Raw genomic sequence first — 21,817 nt, 5'->3', positions numbered from 1 at the left:
TTTCTTTCCTTTCCAGAAACATCCTGAAAAGGAAAACCTCTCCTCCAAGCCAAATTATTTTCTCAGACAGATCCCATTTTAGTTTTATGCAAGCTGTATGGCTTTCTATTGTTTCCTAAATTCTATGTTCACAAAATGCTTAAAGAAATTGTCTTAAGCATGAGAACCTAAAACAACAAAAAAATATTTTTATCAGATAATATTTAACAAGTAAACTTTTTTCTTAGGAGGATAAGTTCTATGTTGTCCCTTGATTTGTGCATACACATGGTCAGTCTCAAGTAGTGGGAGCTATTCCTCAGCACTAGCTGGGATTAAGACTTTTTGGATCACATCAGTGTCATACTGAAAACGAGTCCTGACCTGCTTCATCAGACACTGCCTGCCCAAGAGGAAAGCACATAAGTAAGCAATTCAATACCAAATTACCTCAGCTGTCATTAAGGCAATGTTTGATGCATGGGAAGCACACCTGGTGTGGGACTCCACTGTTTATTGTGGAAGAAGAATTCATTTTTACAATTGGCAAGAGCACAGGTATTTGAAATGATGAAAACTGGAAGAGGCTTAATTGTACTCTTTCCTTTTCTAATTGTATCTTCTTTTCTGTGAACGTGTTGATAAAAAAGGAGGATTACGTGTGAATTTCTTTTGGTGATTACATCAAAATTAGGTGAATAAGAAAATATTCAATTTAAATACTTATTCAGCAATAAATTTCCACTTGCCAGTTCAGTTCAAGAGAGTTTGTGAATTCAAAAAGGGGCCATCAAATAAAAATAAGTGAAGTAATTCACTTCCCTAACACTTTTTCATCTTTTTTATATATATAAACATATATATATATATATATATATATATATATTTATGCAGTCAGCCTTACTGCATTACAATCAGAATAATCATAGAGGAGAATTTTCTGCTCCTAAGAACTGAAAAAGATTCAAAGACAAATCTTTGAAGCATTCCCTCTTACTGTGAAGGGATCACTAAAGCAAGCAACAAATCACTATCAAAGGGAAACTGAGCCAAAGAAACCAGGACTCATCGCTAGACACAGAAAAATAACCACAAAGCAAGTCTTACAAGAAAATTCCAGTTTTATGCTAACTAGGGCAGCATTAACTCATGTCCAGTCTATTCCAGCCTACTGATCCTCTTGGGGATAAGAGGATTATTTTCTAGCCCAGAGAAGACAACAATACTTCTGGAGAGTTAAAACACCCCAAACCAAACTGAACCTGAGAGAAAATAACCCATAGGAACAAATGCACAGCAAATGCTTTGAGAAAAAGAAAATTTTCTACACAGAGACCATTGTTTTAAAAGATACCTCTTTCATTACTTCTGGATACCAAGTGTAAAATCATCAATTCATGATGATTTTCCCTATCCCCTTGCTGCAGGTTCTCTGTATGGCATTAAGTGTGCAAATAGGAAAAAACCAGACAGAAACACCAACAAAAGGGTTTGCAGATATGTGTACATATCAGTCCCCAGAATAAGTCTTCCAGCTTGCACTGTGAGTGCATTCCTGCAGGCCATGTTACAGTTCATGCAAATTTGTAGAGAACTGTACCATTGAAAAAGAACAGAAACTACTGTAAGATGTCAGATAATGGCTGGCCAATTAAAAAAAAAAAAAAAAAGGAACATACACTTTATATAACTGAAATCAATTTTATTAGTCATTCTCTATCTTGCCAAGTTTCAAATTGCACTGCATTTTTCTGCTCTTTTCTACTTTCTTCTTCATTCTCTTTCCACCATTTCTCTTGTGTGCATTTCCGCTCTTTGCCTTGCTTTTCTTCAACCATGCTTAGTTTACACCTACATTATATCTCCTGTATATTACAATTATAGCAATTAAATATTTACTGCAGACAGTGGAACAATCACTAGACTGGAAAGTCAACAGACAAGGAAGAGATATTTTGGTAGCAGGGGAACAATGATTAGGTACTCATTTTTCATGCTTCAAAGCCTCTTTGCATTTGTACTGGCTACACTGTGGCAAAACCAGAACGGCAAACAAAAAAGGACAGTCAGATGCCAGGTAAACAGCAGCTCATGCACACTGACATCAAGCAGCAAGCCACACAATGTGCCTTTCTATTCACTCCTCTTTTCTTTATGCCCTCACAATCCTCCATGCATGGAAATACATAGGAGCACGTGTGTCTGGGATTTTAATGACCCTGAACAAAATATAAACAGAGTTGAACAGACACTGACTAAGTAAGCACAAGGGTCTTAAGAGAAACAGTTCAAGGTTCTCTCTAATGCATAATCCTGCTGGAACTTATGTTTTTTGAGAGTCACTGAGGAATAGAGAGGTTTTCCTCTCTGCACACTCTTAAAGTTAATTTAAAATGGCAGCTGAAGTGAAACTTTAAGATATAGCCTTAGGGAGAAATTATAATAGGGAACTCTGACCACTACAGAAAGTGCAGAGAGATAAGTTGTAAATTAAAAAGTAATTTTATCCTTAGTGGTGTTAAGCAAGAAAAGTCAAAGTGAAATACTCTGACATTCTCATACTGGCAGCGTCAGCATTTCCATCACAATACTGTGTAACTCTTATTTTACTTTTCTCCATTGAAACTAAGCAGCCCAACACTTCCAGACTATAAAACATTACTACCTAAAGAACTGGAGCGGATTTTAAAAAGAAAACAGCTTTTTCATAAAAGATTTAGAGTACACTGCAGGAATCAAATTATTCAGATGTCTATAATTCTCTACCCACTGCCCAACTTTTGTGCAATAGATATTTCATTATTTGTATAGGTAATTTATAAGAGAGTCACAAATAACAACATAGATACTTTAAATATTTATTTAATGTAATTCTAAGGAAAAGAAAATCTGAATAGAATTGCTGGTGCTTTGGTTGAACCTTCAGTTAAGCAATTTAAAAATGTCTATATACTGAAAACCATAGAAGCCAATTTTATAATAAAATGTGTGTTACAGTATAAGCATTGTGCATTAATTTAACTGATTTAACTGAATCTTCAGGTATTGCACAGTGTTTTTCCAGCTCTCAAAAATTTCAGTTAGGACTTCACATCCAGCTGAGTAAACTGCACAATGAGGTACTTGGACACAAAAACTGTCCTCCTGAAGTGCCAAAGAAATGGCAAGAGAATACCAAAATTGTTGTATTTTCAAGACATGTATCAACATTTCAGTCTGCCATTTCCTACAGGCTAACTCTGTTTCCTCTGAAGAGAAGCTCTGCATCATATTTTGTGCAAGGATGAAGTGGAGGGGTACAGTAGTAACAGATGAGACCTGCCATCTGAGCCATGGGCAACAAAGCCCCCAAGAACAGTGAGCAATGGCCTCTGTCACTGATTGCAACCTGCAGTAACTCCAAAGATTATAATTTTAGCTTATTCCTGTCATTAGGAAAATTTCTTCCCTACCTTCTGTAGGTTTTCCAAGCCCCCTTCAGTTCACCTTATCCATGGAACAAGGATCCTACTCTGTTTCAGCTGAGGAAATAATCTGAAAGTTAGCTTGAGATTTTGATAGCTTTGGACAAGGTGCTCAGAGTTATAGCCTGTAGCTCATGTCATTCTCTCTGGGTACTGCAGTGTTCCACAGCCTTACATAGATGTCTACAGCTAAACAAAAGAAACACAGCATTGTCAGACTTGATTACAAAGTAATTGTTCTGTCTTAAAATCACAGAATCAGCTTAGAAATTCTTATTTTTTTTTCAAGATTGCATCTTGTCATTGACTTTGCAACTGGTGGCCTCATTTTGTAGATAGAAGTTTAAAAGAAAATATTTTTGATTGAAGCTTTTAGTTATCTGAATGAGAGTGATATTCACACAAGAAAACACAAAATCAATGCTAGAAAAGTATAAAAATTGAACACAACACTGGGCAAAGATTTCTAACTGTCCAGCTTTCCATATACTAAACCTTTTAGAGAAAATTTCTTTTACTTTTTAGATTAAGTGGATTTTAAATTATTTGCTCAACAGTTTCTACTGTTTATTTTGCATTTCTCTGGCAGTAGTAAAATGCATGTTGCTGATTTCAACTGTGCTGGTGCTAAACTATTCTTAGACACTAAGAATTTTTGATACAAAATGTATTTTTCTGAAGTTGCTGAATGTAATGAAATTCACTCTGAGGCAACTACCACTTATTTCCTCAGGTTCTTCAGTTTTATCTCAGCTTCCTATCATATTTTTAAAGGAGCATCATAGTCAAAACTACTGTGAGCATTATAATATGAACTGAAATACAAATTGGTATTTTTTATTAATTATTTTTTAAAGGAATGCTTACAGCTATATTTACATTAATACGTAGTTTTTGGAGCTTTTTTGGGTGTTTAGAAGTAGTTGCCTTGGTGTGAGAGAAACACAAACAGTAATTTAAATAAATAAACTGACTTTTTTAACACTATTCATAATTTGATTATGTACTATAAAAACTAAAAGAAAAGAATGAGTTTGTAAAAAAAACACATTCTAATTTAGTAAAATTTTATCACTATAAATTGCATGTCTCTGTGTTAATCCTGCAGTGTTACAAAAGTCGGAAGATATATCCATGCTGTCGGGCAACAATGTAATACCTGGATATGAAGGGAAAATTATGAGATTTAATGAATAAAACTGAACTACACATCATTCCTATAATACAGAAGTTTAATGCTAATCTTTCCTGTACATAACCAGAGACACTATACCATGTAGAAAAGAGGTACCTGCTGTATGACTTGCACGGAATCCAAATGTATTAATTTCTGATTAATATACGTTTCTGTAATAACAAGCTGTGTAGGAGGTTAAAGTAATGTTCACTACTTTCTACTCATCTTTTGCAGGAGTAAGTTTTTATAAAACTGGATATGCTTACTATTTTTTAGAACTCTGATTATAAGAAAGATACATAAATATTGAACATAAAACCAATGAAAATAGCAGCTTTGTTGTTAATCTGGCTTCAAAGTCTCACAGGTAAATTTATGCCATGCAGCAAAGAAAGCAGGGAAGTGACTCTTGTTGTTGGCTGCACTGTGGGGTTGGTGCCAATGATATTTCACAAATATATCAATGGTATCCAAATGAGATACCACATTTCAGGTAATCCTGTTTCATCATGTGGATCAAAGACATTTGTGCAGCTGTTTTTATTCAACAAGAACAGCAGGGAGATCATATTTCTTTAACTGGCCAAAAAGCAGGCAATATTAAAGGAAAAATCTGTATGCTTACCTTTCTAACCAGAATGAACAAATATCTCTTTAAGAAGTTTCTTCTAAAACATTGTTTATGTTATAGTCAACCTTCTGAAATAACAGAATACTGAAATGCATGCTGAATAACTTATTTTCCATTTTTAAAGCCCCAAGCTTAAACCCTACCTCACATCCTGTTTTGATCTAGCTTTACCCCTTTCAAAGATTTGTCTTTTTTTCCCATGTCTTTGTTCATTAACAAAACAAAAGTACTCATTATTCTTGATTTTAACAAGATGTTTTCTGAAGACAAAATCATTGTTCAGGTGTACGTGTAACCTGCAGATTTCACATTTCAGAAACATTTCACAGAACTTTATTTTCCCTCTTTGGCCACTAGCCTGAACAATAAAAATGTCACTTTCAGAAGCTGCAATTTAACTGAAAAATAGATATAGATAGATAATTCACTTTCTTCTATATTTTTGAAATCATCAGATCAAGAAAGAGTGAAAATTCTGTGCAATTTAAGGACTGCTTATGTCTTATGAACTGCAAACCACTTTTTCTACAGCAGGCATGCTGATTATTTGTGACAAATAAGCTAAATATTCAAAAATAATTCATTTAATCAAGCAGCTTTTTAATTAGTGAGTTTGGACGTATGTATAAATTTAAAAGCTACATGACCATGTTCATTCATGTGAAAAAAGCATGAATTAAAAATCCAGGAATAAATTACATGCAATTTAGGATAAGAAGTTTTCAACACTTCTATATGTAAGAAATTTTCAAGGGCTGTTGGACTCATTAGATAACTGCAAGCTAATTTAGTGAGATTCTTTACATCAGTTTTCTTCAGAATATTTAGAAAACTTATTGCATTCATGTCATTTACAATATTTAATGTATCAGTTTCCACACATCATCTCTTTTTTGGACAACTTATTCTCACTTCATTTTCTGGAGCACTATTTTGTACCTGACATCTAAATGTTTATAGAAGAATATTCTATATTATCTATTTGACTAAACCTGAGTTTCTGCCACACATATGCATACTACCACTGCTTCCAACTCAGCCATACATTTGGGATAAATCTGACAGGGGGTTTTGAGACCCAATGCAGTCTGGGCCAGCATAGCTAGAGCCTCTTTGTGAGTGCCTAAGCAACAACTCTGCTGTCTTCCAGGCTAGCTACACTAAAGAAGGATAAATTAGAATAACTGAAGAGAAAATTGCTATTCTCCTGAAAATTCAGAATATGTGCTTTCTGGCACAGCTGAAGAGTCAAAAGAAGTCTTTACTTCACTCCAGTTACCATTCTGTATTTCAGTAATGAATGTCATCACTCAACAACTTGGATGGCTGTGCTTGACAATATTTAATTTTTTTCAAGCTCCCATTACATATTGAAACTGAAATAAATTTCCTTCAGAGCACAGCCAATATTGTGTCACAACAAAATACTTTCAACTTCAGGTGGCTTTCCTTCACTAGAATTTGTTCTCCTCAGCTGTAAGATCCCAATACTTAATTATAAAAGCCTGCAAATATTGGGCAGAAAAAGGTATTGCATTGAATATACCTTCAATTTACAATAACTCAACATTTTTATAACATAGATATATATTTTTGAATATCATTAAATACGAGATATGGCAAAATAATTGAACAGTTGCCAGTTCCCACTTGTTCTTAGTCCCAAATGATACAATTTATTTTTGAAAAATGGTTGTTTGCTTCATAAATATAGTAGTAAATATATCTGTAATCTCTCTGGGTTTCATTGGTTTCAGACAAAAAAAAAAAATTATCACAAATCAAGACCTGCAGATTCTAAGGAGTTAGAATCTGGTCTACAATTTCCAAAATTAATTAAAATGCATAGAAAAGGAAAATTCTTTGGTCTTCTGACATATCTACAAATGCACTTCTCGATTATGACTCAGTAAAAACAAAAAAGAAAACAAGCAGAAGAAAGATACAGAAGAAAAATTCTCCCATACTAGTTTTGTGATATATTTACCTGCATTTCAGAAGTCTTTACACTGAAGTTGGTAGGTGATATAAGCAGGAAGTGACAGAAAGAATTAAGTGGAGTAAAAGATCAACTTACATTCATTTATAACCTTAACATTCCATGTAACTTTCTCATTTTGTATTTTTAGGTTTCATATTTCACTGCAAGTGTTTTTTCTTTTGAAATATCTTCTACATTTTGATCTCCACTGCAATAGCTTGCTTCCAATGCCAAAAAAACCTGGAAGCTGTTTCCATGTGTCAGAGCACAAAGAAAGAACAGTTTATAAATGTGATGAATGAGCAAGTATAGTCATAAAAAGTTTGATAATAGCTGGCTCTGCAGTTCTGTGCTTAATATTACTGTGGATGCTTTCATTAATTTTTAAATATAATTCAAGTTTAAATTATTAACAGATAAAGCCATTCATTTAACACCCTTTGAGAGTTTTATACTTTCAGAGGATTGTCACAGAGCTATGAAACATGTTACACAGAAGAATTCAGCACTGAAGAGAACAAAACCCCCAGCACTTGAAACACGCACTTATTGCATTCAACTAGCTACTACACAGGAGCTCCTATAGTTTTAGGGCATGAAAAGCCAGACACTGAGCAATAATTTCTTCCATTCTGACAGAGAATTAAATTGACTGGTTTTGTACAACTTCCTTCTGGGGCCTGGAACATCTTACCCTGAAGTCAAAGTGTGGCAGACATTATCTGCATTTCAAATTGTTCCACTAATTCATTTGTCAGTAAGTCAAGCAGACCCATTCTGCTTGTGTCTGTAGTTGTGCCAGCAAAAAAATTGATTGATCTACTGTTTTGTTTCATGCGAAGATTATCATCTCTTTCCCAAAAAATCAGAATGTTAGATTTCCAAAGTAGAGATGCTGCTCTATATTTTTTGCCCTGTAGCTAAAGGATTTTGCTCGGCATGGAAATACACAGATACAAATCTTCTCTCCAAAATGGACTTGAAAGTTAATTCAGAAAACTCTGCCTGTTTTATGTCCCATGAAGCGTCCTCAAATATTTGTTTAAACAGAGTTACAGAAAGATATCCCAAACATATTAAAAATTGTCCTCAAATGCATCAAGGCCTGTACTGAGAGTACAGTAGTGGTGCATAAAGCATATGAGAACAGAGTTAAAGTATAGTGCTTCAGAGAAAACACACATATGGCATTAGAAACAACATGCCTGGTTCCATTCAGATTGCCCTCAGCTTCAGAGCATGCTGGAAGAGCCCACTAGAGCAGCATAGCAGGCCTCCCTCATTTTATTCCACCATTTCCTCCTCCAAACATTCTTCCCATTCCAGTAGGTTGGGCATACTCTTATGTGTATTTTCAGTAAGGAAATTCACCATAATTTCCACAGTGTCTAGCACATGACACATCTTATAGAATATAAGCATTGGACTACCTGTTAACAACAGTCTACACAGAATCTAATTGCACAATGAATGTTCTTAGGTCTGCAGGAGCTGAATAAAAACGTGTCTCTAAAGAAAAGCTCAATAAATAGATCTTTAGGCACCGAAATAGTAATTGGACATGAGATAGTTAGGTATGTTTTACTACTGAGAAACTGAGGTTAAGCACTTTTTCCACTGTCTCCCAAGAAAGTAAGGGCCATCTTAGAACTCAGTTTCCACTGTCTTAACTAAAAGGCCACCTTCTATGTGTTGTCTCTAAAATATGAGCAGATTCTGACCTTGCATTAAAAGATGCAGTGCTAGCCATAAAATTATTCAATCTTTTTGGAAGCTAGAAGATTAGCTTGAAGAGGTGGATGTAAGTTATTATATAGCCCTGCATGCCAATGAAACACTGAAATTTCATTCTTAGGGGTCTGCTTACCTGTTGCAGAAAGATATTATGTAGCCACCTTCCATGAAGTTTGAAGGCAGTCATGCACCAAAGCCCCATAAATAGCTGTACATTTGTTCACTTAGATTGAAGATACCATCAATTGGTTTATGTCGACCAATGCTTAAATGAAATTACCTCTCCTGGTATTTGATAGGAAATTAAGAAGATCATGGAAGGGAGGGAAAATAAAAAAAATTAAAGGCAGTGAAGATGGTTAGAGTGGGTTAAAAAAAGTATTTAATAATCCCATGTGAAATGCTGAACATTTTTCAGACACAAAGAACTGTTGAGGCTTGTAGGATTAACATGATTCCTTGTCTAGCTGAAATGGAATGCATAGTGCCTATAACTGAAATGCCACTCTTAGGTATCTCTTATATTCCTTCAGCCAGAAAGAGATTTTCAAAAAGCATGCCATCATTATTTTGCCTTCATGGGGAAGAGCACCTATTACAGAATTGCCAGGCATAATCTTCCAGTGAAATACCATTTTGAACTTTGAGGGAAGAACTGTAAAGAGTTAGAAGTAAGAAAAAAGAAAGTTAGAAGGATGAAATTGCATTTATGCAATTTGAATTCTACATATAATTGCATTTATTATGATTGTGGTGAGTTAGTCAGAGGCAACTCAAGGCTGAAAACACATATGTCAGATGAAGAAGTAATAATTCTTCTCAAAACCATAATACTTAAAAAGGGGAAGAGGATGCAAACTGGTTGAGACCAATCACTCTATTCCACAGAAAACAAATCAACAATATTCAATTCCAAAACCTTAATAACTTGCAAATCAACAATAAGTAAAAGGAAATCTCCATTCAGAATGTATAGTCTTGTTCATACATATTGAACACATGGAAGTGGTAACCATGGAACTTGTTGGTTTACCTTGAAAACTGGAAAATATCTTCAGATGTTTGGAAAGGCAGAAAGCAATTACATCAACTGCAATATACATTGCCATCACTGTGCTTTTTATGGGCCAACTAAATGATGCCTATAGAAGACAGTTATCTCCATGATAGTAGCTAAATAAACTTCTAATTGACACCTGCAACATTAGCTAAACTAGATCAAATTAAATGCAAAATGAAACCCTACAAAGCCAATGCAAAAGGATTCCATTTTTATATAGGTACTATTCCTACTATCATCTCCCTTTTTCTTACTTCTTGATTATATCTAAGTTAGAGACAGTCAGTATAAGTTTGCTGAGCAGAAGCTAAAATACTTGATTCATTTGGGTCAGGTCAGCAACTTAGTAACTGACAACAATGCAAGGAAGCTGTCAGCAGTTTTGTCAGTGCCTCTCATTAAGTATGACAGCAGTCAAAATGACTCAGTGAGAATTTACTCAGCCTGCAGAGATTGGCATAACTCAGCTGAGTACCATAGGATGTAGAGAACAAGCACCTCAGTCCTGCTCTCACCATTGTTTTCAATACTGGAAACAGGTCTTGGAAGGCTGGGATATCAATGAAGGAAACTGTCATCATCAAAGAACTCAAGATTAGGATGATTTATACTCAAATGGATTAGGATGCCCTATATTCACAGACATTTGCACCTGTTGTTTATTTCATGTATTTATGGCTGGAAAAATCACCATTTTAACAAGTTCGTTTTTATGCCTACTAGTCTGTAGGAAACAGAAAGCTTTCTGAATTAAATTCCAACAAACTAGCAAAACAATATTGATAATACCTGTTCTGATTCATAATGTAATATTATCAAAGATAATTTTCACAGTTGCTCATGGAAAAAAAAGCTTCATCTCTACATAAACAGCCATCATATTTGCAAGTAATTGTACTTTTCTGTAGCATGCTATTTTCTTATATCCTACCTCAGAGGCAAATGGAATCATAGATATAGCAAAAAGTTACCCATTAAAAGACGTAAAATAAGATTCAATACTTTGGACTCTGGAATAACAACTGTGGTGTCCTAGGACATATTTAAAGTGTGCTGTATAAAAAGGTCTCATTGAAATATCAGATAGGAAAGAAAGGGTGGGAAAGGAAAATTACCTATCTTTGGAGCCTCAGTTCTCCCAAAATTAATGCCACATTTTCCTCAGCATCCTTCACAGAACATTCCTTTACTGAAATTACATTCCATTGATTTGCTCAGTTTATACAATGAGATACCTATCATTAGAGTTAACCACTGCAGAACTGTGCATTTTACAACACGCAAGCAATCTTCCTTAAGGGAGGATTACATTAGCTTCCTAAGCCAGGTCTGAGGACTAGCCATCACCTTTCTCTAAATAAGAATGACTGATTTATGCTATCTGTTCAGGTATCAGCTGAAGTGCCTTTACACACCTCATTAGCTGCAAGACACAGCCCAGCCCTTACTTCAGTCTTTAGTTTCAGCTTTATCAGGTGAGCTCACATCCATGTTTGACAGCTGTCAGTATGGTATGATCCTAGAGCATACATGTACCCATGTTTTATACTCTGGTGACTATTTGCAGATTTATGACTACTGCCTGCTTGCTCCAAAGACTCATTTCAAGATTATTTTCAAATTTTCAAGATTCTTCCGACCTATTGACATACACCAGCCTAGCCAGCCATGCCTCAAAGAATAACATGAGTATTTTTCACAACAATTCTGAAGCCTGAAATGTGGAACAATACCAAGAGCAGGTTTGAGTGGAAAATCAAAAATTCCCTAGGAATCCAACAGGTTGAGGGTCCACACTCAAGACTGCTTTAAGGTTTACTCTTCTTTGCAATGACTCGAGTTTATATATGCTTGCTGTGACCCCTGTAAATCCTTGAATTCCTTGATTCTTATTTCCTTTCCCAATGTGCCTCTCTCCATTAATTGAGAAACTGTCTGAAGAGAGGTTGTCTATTTAACATAGGCACAGTGCAATGTAGACTGCACCAGCATTACAGTCAAAAATTCTAAGTAGTCATAGTTTAGGAAGAATGACAGCTTTCAATCTAGTAACAGATGAATACCTGTATATGCACATACCCTATGAAAGTTGGCCTAAAGATGTTTCAAAGAACAGGATATTCTGGAATATATGTGAAGGCACAGGAATATTCCCACCTATACAACAGAGCAGAATCTTGTCATCTTTGCTTCACTCGATCTGTAAAGCACTGAGGGGCTCTGGAATTTGTCAAGGACTTCAGGCACAAGATAGATCTTTTAAGACTGGGCATCTTAAAGGCCATGCTTTCTTGTGTATTTGTAGGAAGACTGTACTGTTCTATCCACAGTACAATTAGGATTGTGTACTATAAAACCAAATCCAGTTGATTCTATGTATTTTATATGCATTAACTCAAAACTGAACACTGACACAACACATTAACATACCACAGGCAGGAACGTCAAGGCACTGTAGTATGTACTTTGACCTCTGATTAATTCTCACAGCAGATACTCAGAAATAATAATAGCTTTACCAGCTGCATTATGCACCTCAAAGTTAAAAAAAAATCTGCAAATAACTTTTAAACATTTACATTGTTAGTTTATGTGAGGCAGAAATTAACTAACAGTGATTCATGAACTTTGGTTAATGTTTGGGTTTTGCTGGGTTTTTTTCTTTAGATTTTAGCCTTTTTTAAAGTTAAGAACAAAGTTCATGCATGGTCTGTAAATTTGAGAGAGATGTAATGTTAAGCAAGGAACTACTTGAAAGGGATCTACACAGCTACATGACTGATATTTTCTTCTTTTTTTCCCATTTCCCCCTAGCTAAATAATAATCCCAATCCGTAAGACAGCAAAAAGCTCATAACTATTGTTTATTTGGTTTCCTGTTGTAGAATACTACTCCTGTATTATTTCTAGATGAATTACAGTGAATTAGTGTAAGAATTGACTTTTATCATTACTTCATCCTCCAAACAGATGCAAGAATAAACAGTGATTTTTCAGTGCTGTAACTTCTGATTTGCATTCTATGTTTGAAACACCTTGGAATTTTTTACTATTTTTTTTTACTAATTTCAATATTTTTTACTAATTTCTTTTTTTTACTAATTTCATAATTTTTTTACTAATTTCAAGTATCTGTACAAAATAACATTCATAATCTAATACTCTCATTTGAGGGAAATTTATTTGGATTAAAGTTTTACATCAGAGCTATGCACCAGTTTATGGGATAAATATTTAATTGAAAAGAAAGAAGTGAGAGCAGTGAAGGAAGAACTAAATTTTCAGAAAAAAAGAATACACATTAAAAGAATATAGATTATTACAATTTCATTCTTGATAGTAGGGATATACTCTATGGAGATAGTTACAACAATTTAAAGAGAGTTTACTTATATAAATTTTCAATCTTAAGAGCAGCACAAAATGCTGGGTAAGCAATTAATTTGTATGCAATAGAAAAAGGTCTTTCCTTTTTACTTTTGGTACTTTCCATAATATATTTGGAGTGGAACATATTTACTGTGATTTATGACAGGGCGATCTCCCTTTATCTCTTTCCTTCTCACTCTCAAATCAGGTCACCAATTAATCTGTAGTGTCCAAAAGAATTCCTGAGATACATTTGCTCTCATTTAAGAAAAGCATTTTTTCATCCCATGCAAAATATTAAAAAAAGTATTTTTCATTTATTCAAAGGAACACTAAAAACTATTTGTTTTAACCCTGACCTTACCATTAAATGCTATGACCCAAACTCTCAGCCTCTAGGCAATTAAAAAAAAATAAATCGTTTGAGTACATCCAGCCAATGATTTCCATGTTAAAAGAAAAGTCTAAGTTGGAGCCATGTGGTCTCAATCAGGCAGTAAAAACTCTGTATTTTCTTAAATGCACAACTGCAGTATGCCCATAACCTCTCTTTTAAATCATCTTAACCAGATCTGAATCACTCTCACCACAAATGATTCGGTGGCGCTGGAATGTGCTGGGGTAGACAGAGTTGCTCTGCAATGAACACTGAGATATTTCCCACTTTCCTAGTGTTAAGAGAATAGTCTGCAGGAAAAAAAAAATCCCAATTCTAAAAGGTTAAAGCCAAGACAAAAAGTGACATCATAGTTCAATCATTCAAGAAAAAAATGCATCTACTGCCTAATAAATCAGCGTTGTATGCCACAAAGCACAGTGAGCCAATGCAGCTAAAGAACAGCTTTTCTTGCTGAGGCAGGGATACCACAAGCAGCTGGCAGATGCATATGTAATTGTATTCAGAGAGCCACTAAATCCATTAAGCTAGCCAGAGAAGGAGAAGTTGATAAATTAAAAAAGCAGAATATACACCATTTCAGCAACAATTTGTGCAGCCTCCTACACCACATTACAGTTTTTCTTACCATAGGCCACCACAATTTTTTGCAGTTTAGTATATACATATATGACACTTTCTTAACAGCTTATAGGCAGATCACTTAGGATCAAAAACCATTTTGAGGTATCTGCATTATCTAAATGTATGCTGCTAGTCTTCTTCATCAGTCTCCTTAAGCAAATAGAAAGGACAGACACAAAACCACCTTAGCTTCCCCAGCACATCTCAGAAGGAGTTCCAAAATATTACTTACATCTAAAGTTATAATAGAGGAAAGGGAATGTAGGTCCATGGGGGCTCCTAAAAGTCACATTTAAACAGCAAATGAGCAAGCTTTGCTTAAATAACCGTAAGATTCTTAAATGCCATTTCCTCTTTAAAACTGTGTCTGGAGCCTGAAAGATTTCTTTCAGTCTTAATCACCTCAAAAAACAATTTAAACATGTGGCCAAAGCGATGTGCATTTAAAACAGGAATAGAGCAGAGCCAAGACATTTGGATCCAGTTATTAACCTTCTTATACTTCTTGGATGTAGGAATCCAGGGATTTTGGTACAGGCCCATCTCTGAACTCAACACTCATTGCCAAACCTCACAGTCAATAGAAAATATGCTTTAACATATCAAAGCAGGAAAAACAGCATAAAGATGTCAGATTTTTCCACCACATCAATGAGAAAAAATGTCATTATAGCACCCATGTAAATTGTGAAACTGAAAGCAGCTGCTGAGGCAACCTGACATGGTGTCATTGGCAGAGGGGGGTCCAACTGAGGAAAACAATATTCCATTTTTAGCTCTGAAACATAATCTTTGCGAGTTTTAGTGTGTAATTCCCATTCAGTGAATAACTTGCCATAAACAGAGCTAGTAACTACTATAGAAAGAAATGCCTTAGTACCTGGCAAGTAAAGTGTACTAAACATTCCCAACATCCTAACTAATTGCACACTGTGCTGCTGAGCACTATTTCACAGTCAATCCATAGAAACATAATTTAGCAGATAATTTTAACAATTACCACACCTGAGTATTCTCCCAAATGAAGGGTGAAATTTAGAATGACAAAGCTTTGGTTTTGAGTTTCCAAATTAGAAAAAACAAACACACAGACCTCAAACAAACAGTTAATTGACTATGTCTGCTATACTTCGCACAATCACATATTTGCCCATTCAGCATAATTTTCATGTGACTAGGTTCACCTTCACAAAGACTTGATCACCAGCAGTTAATAACTGGATAGAGGGAAGGGAACTCTCACTTTGTCAACAAAAAATATTTGAATAACTACTTGAAGTAACTGATGGAGCCAGAGTTAAGGCAAGAGAAAGGAATTTTTTGCCCCTTTTAAGATCTATTGTCACAGTAAGGTTTCTTTGGACTTTTAGCTTTAAAAGTATGTAAGTACATTCAGTCACCTGGTCTTTTCCCCTTTGTCAAATTTATTATACAGTTGACTTTCTGGACTTCAAGGGTTTCTTATTTATCACTTTATTAAGATAACCCACAGAGCAAGACATAATAGCATGCTGATAGCAGGGCTTATCAGTACTTTTAAAACAAATGGGTCCCTGCAGTGAACTTCCTTTGACAGCTAGATGGCATTTCTGAAAGCAATGCATTTGTATTAACCTGCCTCAGTTCTGACCATTATAAAACTTTTCCTAAAGACAACACTAAGAGATTAAATAAAAGGTCTTTGTAACAAAGCAAACCATTTTGCTAGTAAACTTATAAGGCAGCATTTCTAACACTTTGAAAAAGCAAGAACAGCTAAATCATTTAGCATATTGGAAGAAAGAAGTCTCTTCTGCAGGACTCCTGTCCTCTCTCAGAGTCATTTATTCAAGCCTACACTCTTTTTACACTGTATATCAGCTTTCACTTGCATGCCCTAGAACAGTAGACTCTCAAAGCTTTTTGTTTTTAAAAAGAGATTCACTTTGCTCCTAATAGCGAGAAAGGAAGGGGGAGGGGGTGTGCTCTGAATGAATGCCAGTCATTTAAAACAAACTTATTTTGGGTGCCTGTAAACTAGTCCTGGGATGCATATCATCCCTTTACCCTCCCCATCCTCCTCAACTTTAGTTCTACCCATATCCTCTTTGACGGAACACCTTTACTTCCCAGGTTCAGCCCTTGCACTTAAAACAAATTAGTTACTCTGCCAGTTAAAGTTACTCTGTAACACATATTGTTCAAAACAAAACAAGCTTGCAGAAAACCTAATAATAAAGCCATTTTGGAATGTTTTCCAAAGTTGCACAGACACTTATGAATTTTGTTAAAATAGATACATTCTTATAAAGCTTCTTGGAAAGGGAAAAATGAGAAACATTTTACTGCTAGCCACTGTTCCAAGACCACTGCAACAGCACACACTGTGTGATTCACTCGTACTTTCCCCCCCTCTCCTATTGTAGTAAGCTAAAGCACCTTATAGTTTCCTGCACCTTTATACACATTTAAGGCTGGCACTTACCGTTGTGGCACAGAGGGACCCCACCCCCGCAGAGAGGCTGAGAGCTGAGGGTCCTTGATTTCTTGACTAGCCCCGGCTCTTAGCTTTGCTGCTCTAAATTCATTCTAGTCCGCAAAGGAGCACAGAAAAATTTAATAGACAGCTGAGCTGCCAAATTCCAACCACCACGACCGGCAATGAAGACGTTCTCCCTAGTTCTGACTGAGTCCAAAGAACAAAGCCTGCTGGCAATGAGGAAGCGGAGTTTAAGTCCTCTGGCTGCAGTCCAACTGTTGCTCTTGCTGCTGCTGCAGAGTACGTGAGAGTGTTTGCATGAGCTTGTAACGCGTGTAAGAGATGGGGGCTGGGGGAAAAGAGGGTGTGTGTAAGGGGAGGAATGCTAGTCATATCCAAAAATAACATGAAGGAAGTCAAGTAGTGATCCGTCTCCCCTCATTCTCTCTCCTTATCGCATATACTCAGAGTGTCGCTACCCTAAGATTCTCATCTCAAGAGTAGGTAGAGAAAAAATTCCATTGTGACTTGCAGCTCATATGATTACGCTTTTAAATTGCAACTGGGGAGCTGTACACTTACAAGCACACGTCACAAAATGCATGATTTAGTAGCAATCCACTTGATGATACTGCAGCCAGCAGCATTTCACACTGTGTGTATTTGTTTGCAAACTGGAGAGAAAAACCAGAAACTACTAACGAAACTACTACACACCAGGAAAAACAGTGTCATGTTTGTTTGTCCAGAAGTTCCTAAATTCCAGTCCTAGGCATTTCCAGCTACTGTTAGTTTTGATTTTCAAGATAGCAAATGTTGCAAGTTTACAATATAATGCAGAAACAGAGATATAAAAATCTTTATATAATTTAAATTTGCCTGTTTTTTTGCAATTATTTTTAAAGAATTCCTCATACAGAAGAGTCAAAAAGAAAATCAACGCCTATGAGACAACACAAACAAAAAAACCCCACCCAAAAAAAAAAATCCTTCCTGAGTAATCAGAAAGCTATAATGTAACTATTGTGACTTTTCTTATTCTGTTAAAACCCTTGGAATATTGATTTCAATAATTGTGGGCTTTCAAAAATCTTAAAAATAGTCATTAACAAATGAAGAATAAATTTAAGGAAAAATATTATTAATCCATTAATCACAAAATCTTCTGAGTTGGAAGGGACCCATAAGGATCATCAAGTCCAACTCTGAAGTGAGTGACCCGTGGAGGGAATGAACCCACAATCTTGGCATGATTAGCACCATGCTCTGATCAACTGAGCTCATCTCATGATAGACCCAATATTCTTCTTAGTATTTGCATATAACCTGCTTTCTCTCAAATCAACTTGAGGACCTCTAAAACTCTTTATAAACTCAGGAAGAGCCTCTACGATCAGTTAACATTTCTGAAGAATCTTTACTCAGTCTAGTAGGACTTCAGTCTCAAGGAACTCCCTTCAAAATATTCTAAGATAACACAAGTCATACTTTTATTGTGATACTCTCCGTGCAGTGTTTAATTAAGTTTTAATTTAAACATTACAATATAAAGAAAGTTCAAAGCAATTTTGGGCTTAATTTAATCTCATGCAGATTAGTTTAGCCCATGATGCTGGTATGTTTGATGTGGTGCTGGGTATTTAGGAAAAACAAAACTGGTAAACTTCAACGATGAATGGTTTTGAAATACTGATTTTCACAACAGAAGTAACAGCTGTAAAGAAGGCAGAAACTAGTTAGAAAATAGACTCCAGTGTGCTGGTTTAAACAATGATGGCATAAACCAACCACCTATTTACACAAGGCTTTGTTCCTCAGTATGGGAGACAGTGTAGCTCAGACACAGTATTTCCATATCCAGGGTCAGTACTTGTGGACCTATCCCTGTTTTATCCTTTAGTAAAAATCATGAAGCTTTGGATAGGAGCTTAGGTTTTATAGAACAGATATAATACATTTCCCTTCATTCCCATTATATTAAAGAAATGACAGTTCTTTTCCAAAGCTACTAGTGGAAAATTTTTTATGATTAATTTTAAAACTACAAATAAATTTTATGTTGAAGGTAAATCTCAGAAGCCTATGGAAACCATCTGGAATGTAGGGAAGTTATAATGATTTAAGTTTGCCTTCCTGCATATTCCCTAGAGACTGAATTTCAATATATTAAAAGGCCATAAAAATTACAGTAAATCCAAGTGCTGCATCAGGAAGTTCAGTCCTACTGTGTGATGTACTTTCCTGTGGGTACTTGGTAGCATTACAAAGCTTGGCTTCCTTTGTTGTCTTGAAGTTTACCAGCCAAAATTTAACCCGACAAATTTCACACGTAAGGAAAGATCAAGAACAGATAAGATTACCTGAGGGCTTTTAGTCTACACCTCATCCTATCTTGAATATCAGCTGCACTGAATTTGCTGAACTGGCTAATTACAGTTCTAACTTGAAGAACACTCTTCAAGTGGACAACAATAAACCACATTTAGTTAGCTAAGCAGTCCAGACTCCACACATGAGAGATTAGTCTAAAACCCAGTTTTAGTCCAGACATTTGAATTTGTTTTGCCATTATGGAAAAGCACAGGCCTGAAAGAATACAAATTCAGCAAAATTACACAACATAAAGACAAAAAAAAAAAAAGCAAGTAAACAAAAGAACAGTGGGGAGCTGTCACCTTCTTTTCCTCTATCTGTTGTCATAACCAGACTCAAAGCTGTTTTCTGGAGAATTGAACCCAGACAACCCAAAATTCCAATATTATATGATAAATTAAGGTTGAGTATTTCAGTAGCTGATACTCCACAATGTTTATACAGCCAAACAATCATTACTAGCATGGATACTACATTCTTGTTATTCTCTGATGTCTCCGTAGATGAAAGACATGCAACCCATAAAAAAGCCCCAAACCCTGGATTTATTTGTTATTGGGTAATTACTAAACGAAAAGATTGAATTTTTTGGGGTCTACTTGTATAAACTATTACAACACAAATACTGCTGTTATTTAACTCAAATATAGGGGAACCATGTGACATTTAGGAAACTTACAATAACTGCATATTTGCTAAATTGCAGCTGATCAGCTCCAGGCAAGGTCTTATTTTCTGCCTACAAAAAATTTAGCTGCAAGATTCAAATTCTGATGAAGATCTACCAGAATTCAGCATTTTCCAACTGTTCACATTTCTAGCTAAAGAAAGAAGGAAGAAGAAAAGATATACATTAAAAATTCTTTGATTGAAATGTCATTCTTGTTACATGCAGAAATGAGACACTTTGTGTTAGCAATGCTTTGACTGGTAGGATATAGCCATCTCAAATTGATTGATGCTCAAACTAGATGGTTATAGTAATTTTTGAAACATTAAAAAATGCATCTAAATTATGAACAGCAAAAAATAAGAGATTTAAAAAACTCTTTAAGTGTTATCACCATGCTCTAACAAAATTATGAATTGAATGCTGGCAGTAGCATCAAGATTTTCTCATATTACTGTATGGGAAGGCCCATTCAGAAAGGTTATAGCAGACCCTTCTGGACTATTTGCATCAAGAAGCCATCATATTTTAGTGTTTTGGTCTCCCAAAAATAAAAGTATAATAAAATAGTAGCCATGTATCTAGATGAAAGAACCCATTTTACTGTCTTTTTTTTGAGCCCTTACTAGACACTGGTAAATAGGGCAATTTAACAGCTACAGTGTCATGTATTCTGTACACACAAATAAATGTGTTTCCAATATAGCTTATGCAAATTTGGCATTCAGCAGTAAAGGTTACACACTGTTTGGATGTAGGGAGTGCTTGCAAGACAACGGCTATAATCTAATAAAAGAGACAAGAGTGTTGAAAAATGCAAAAAAGATAGAAGACTGAGGTCAGACAGTTTGTATTTTCCTAAATCAACATTTTCCTTTCGGTATCTACATACTTAAATTGTTTAAATGATGACTCAGGCTGAATTTATCTTTGATTATAAAATATTTAAAGGCTTTGCTTTTTTTATCCATACATCCTTTTCATGGTTTCTGTGACTACTGACCCAGAGCCTGCTTTTTCATAATCTCCTTTGCTCTCTCCTCTCAAAAACTTATGTTCTTTTAAAAAGTGAAAAGTGGTTTGTGGCATAGTTTTATGGAGAAAGTTTTACCCTGTAAAGATAATGCCTGAAGTATTTTCATGTTCTGAAATCATTTAATGTAGAAATTTCATTCTCAAAAACTAAAAATGCCTAAAGAGCAATTAGGATTTTTTCAAAGTTAGACTTTTGTGTGTTTTTAAAGTAGTTTTTTGCTGCAGAGGTATAACTTAAGTTAATTTTTATTTCAGCTAACTATAACCTCGTTACTTCCCCATTTTTTTTTTCAATAAACTTTCACAGATAATATGGTTTGAATCAGAGGAAAACAAACTTTTCATAGTGTTTCCTTTGCATGAATATCTTCTTATTTTAAAAACAAAATATATACATAATTGTGTCTTTGGTGGTCCAGTGTTTCTATTTATTGTTAATTTGCTTTTAAGCAGTAGAGATGGAGAAGAAGAAGGTATTAGAAGCCACTGTGTAAGCTATGCATAAAAAGGCATGTATTCAGATATCTCAGAATAAGTAAATTAATGATATTTCTTCCACATAATCCAAGGCCAGAATCAACACCACACCTAAATGGGAGTTTTATAGAAATCACTAGATTTCCAAAGTCAGTAACTATTAAAAGGAATGGTATCTATAAGCAAAATGCTCTCCAGCTTTGTAACTATATCACACTAACTGTATATGATCAGACAAGTTTGGTTTTCCAAATGCTCCATAGTTGCATCATAACATAAACTAAGAGAAATACATATTTGCTACAATTACACAAATAAAAATCATCCTCATCTGTACTTAGGCCTGAATATTAGCCAAGTAGCATGACTGATATTTCAGAGTAAGAGA

General features: G+C 35.1%; 1 protein-coding gene across 3 annotated transcripts in view; it reads right to left on the bottom strand.

Moving 5' to 3' along the window:
* PALLD (palladin, cytoskeletal associated protein) overlaps positions 1–21,817 on the bottom strand; it is a 181,336-nt gene that overhangs the window by 127,045 nt on the left and 32,474 nt on the right. Inside the window, exon 1 of one of the 3 annotated variants that reach the window (XM_030239041.2) lies at positions 16,881–17,359. The exons of the other annotated variants lie outside the window; for them this stretch is intronic. The gene's annotated coding sequence lies outside the window, so the exon portion shown is untranslated. Of the gene's footprint in view, positions 1–16,880; positions 17,360–21,817 lie in introns of those variants that run through there. 3 annotated transcript variants of the gene reach the window in all.

The sequence above is a fragment of the Serinus canaria genome, chromosome 4 (assembly GCF_022539315.1).
Source record: "Serinus canaria isolate serCan28SL12 chromosome 4, serCan2020, whole genome shotgun sequence".
In the NCBI taxonomy this organism is placed as follows: Eukaryota; Metazoa; Chordata; class Aves; order Passeriformes; family Fringillidae; genus Serinus; species Serinus canaria.
This window is presented reverse-complemented; position numbering and strand designations above follow the sequence as displayed.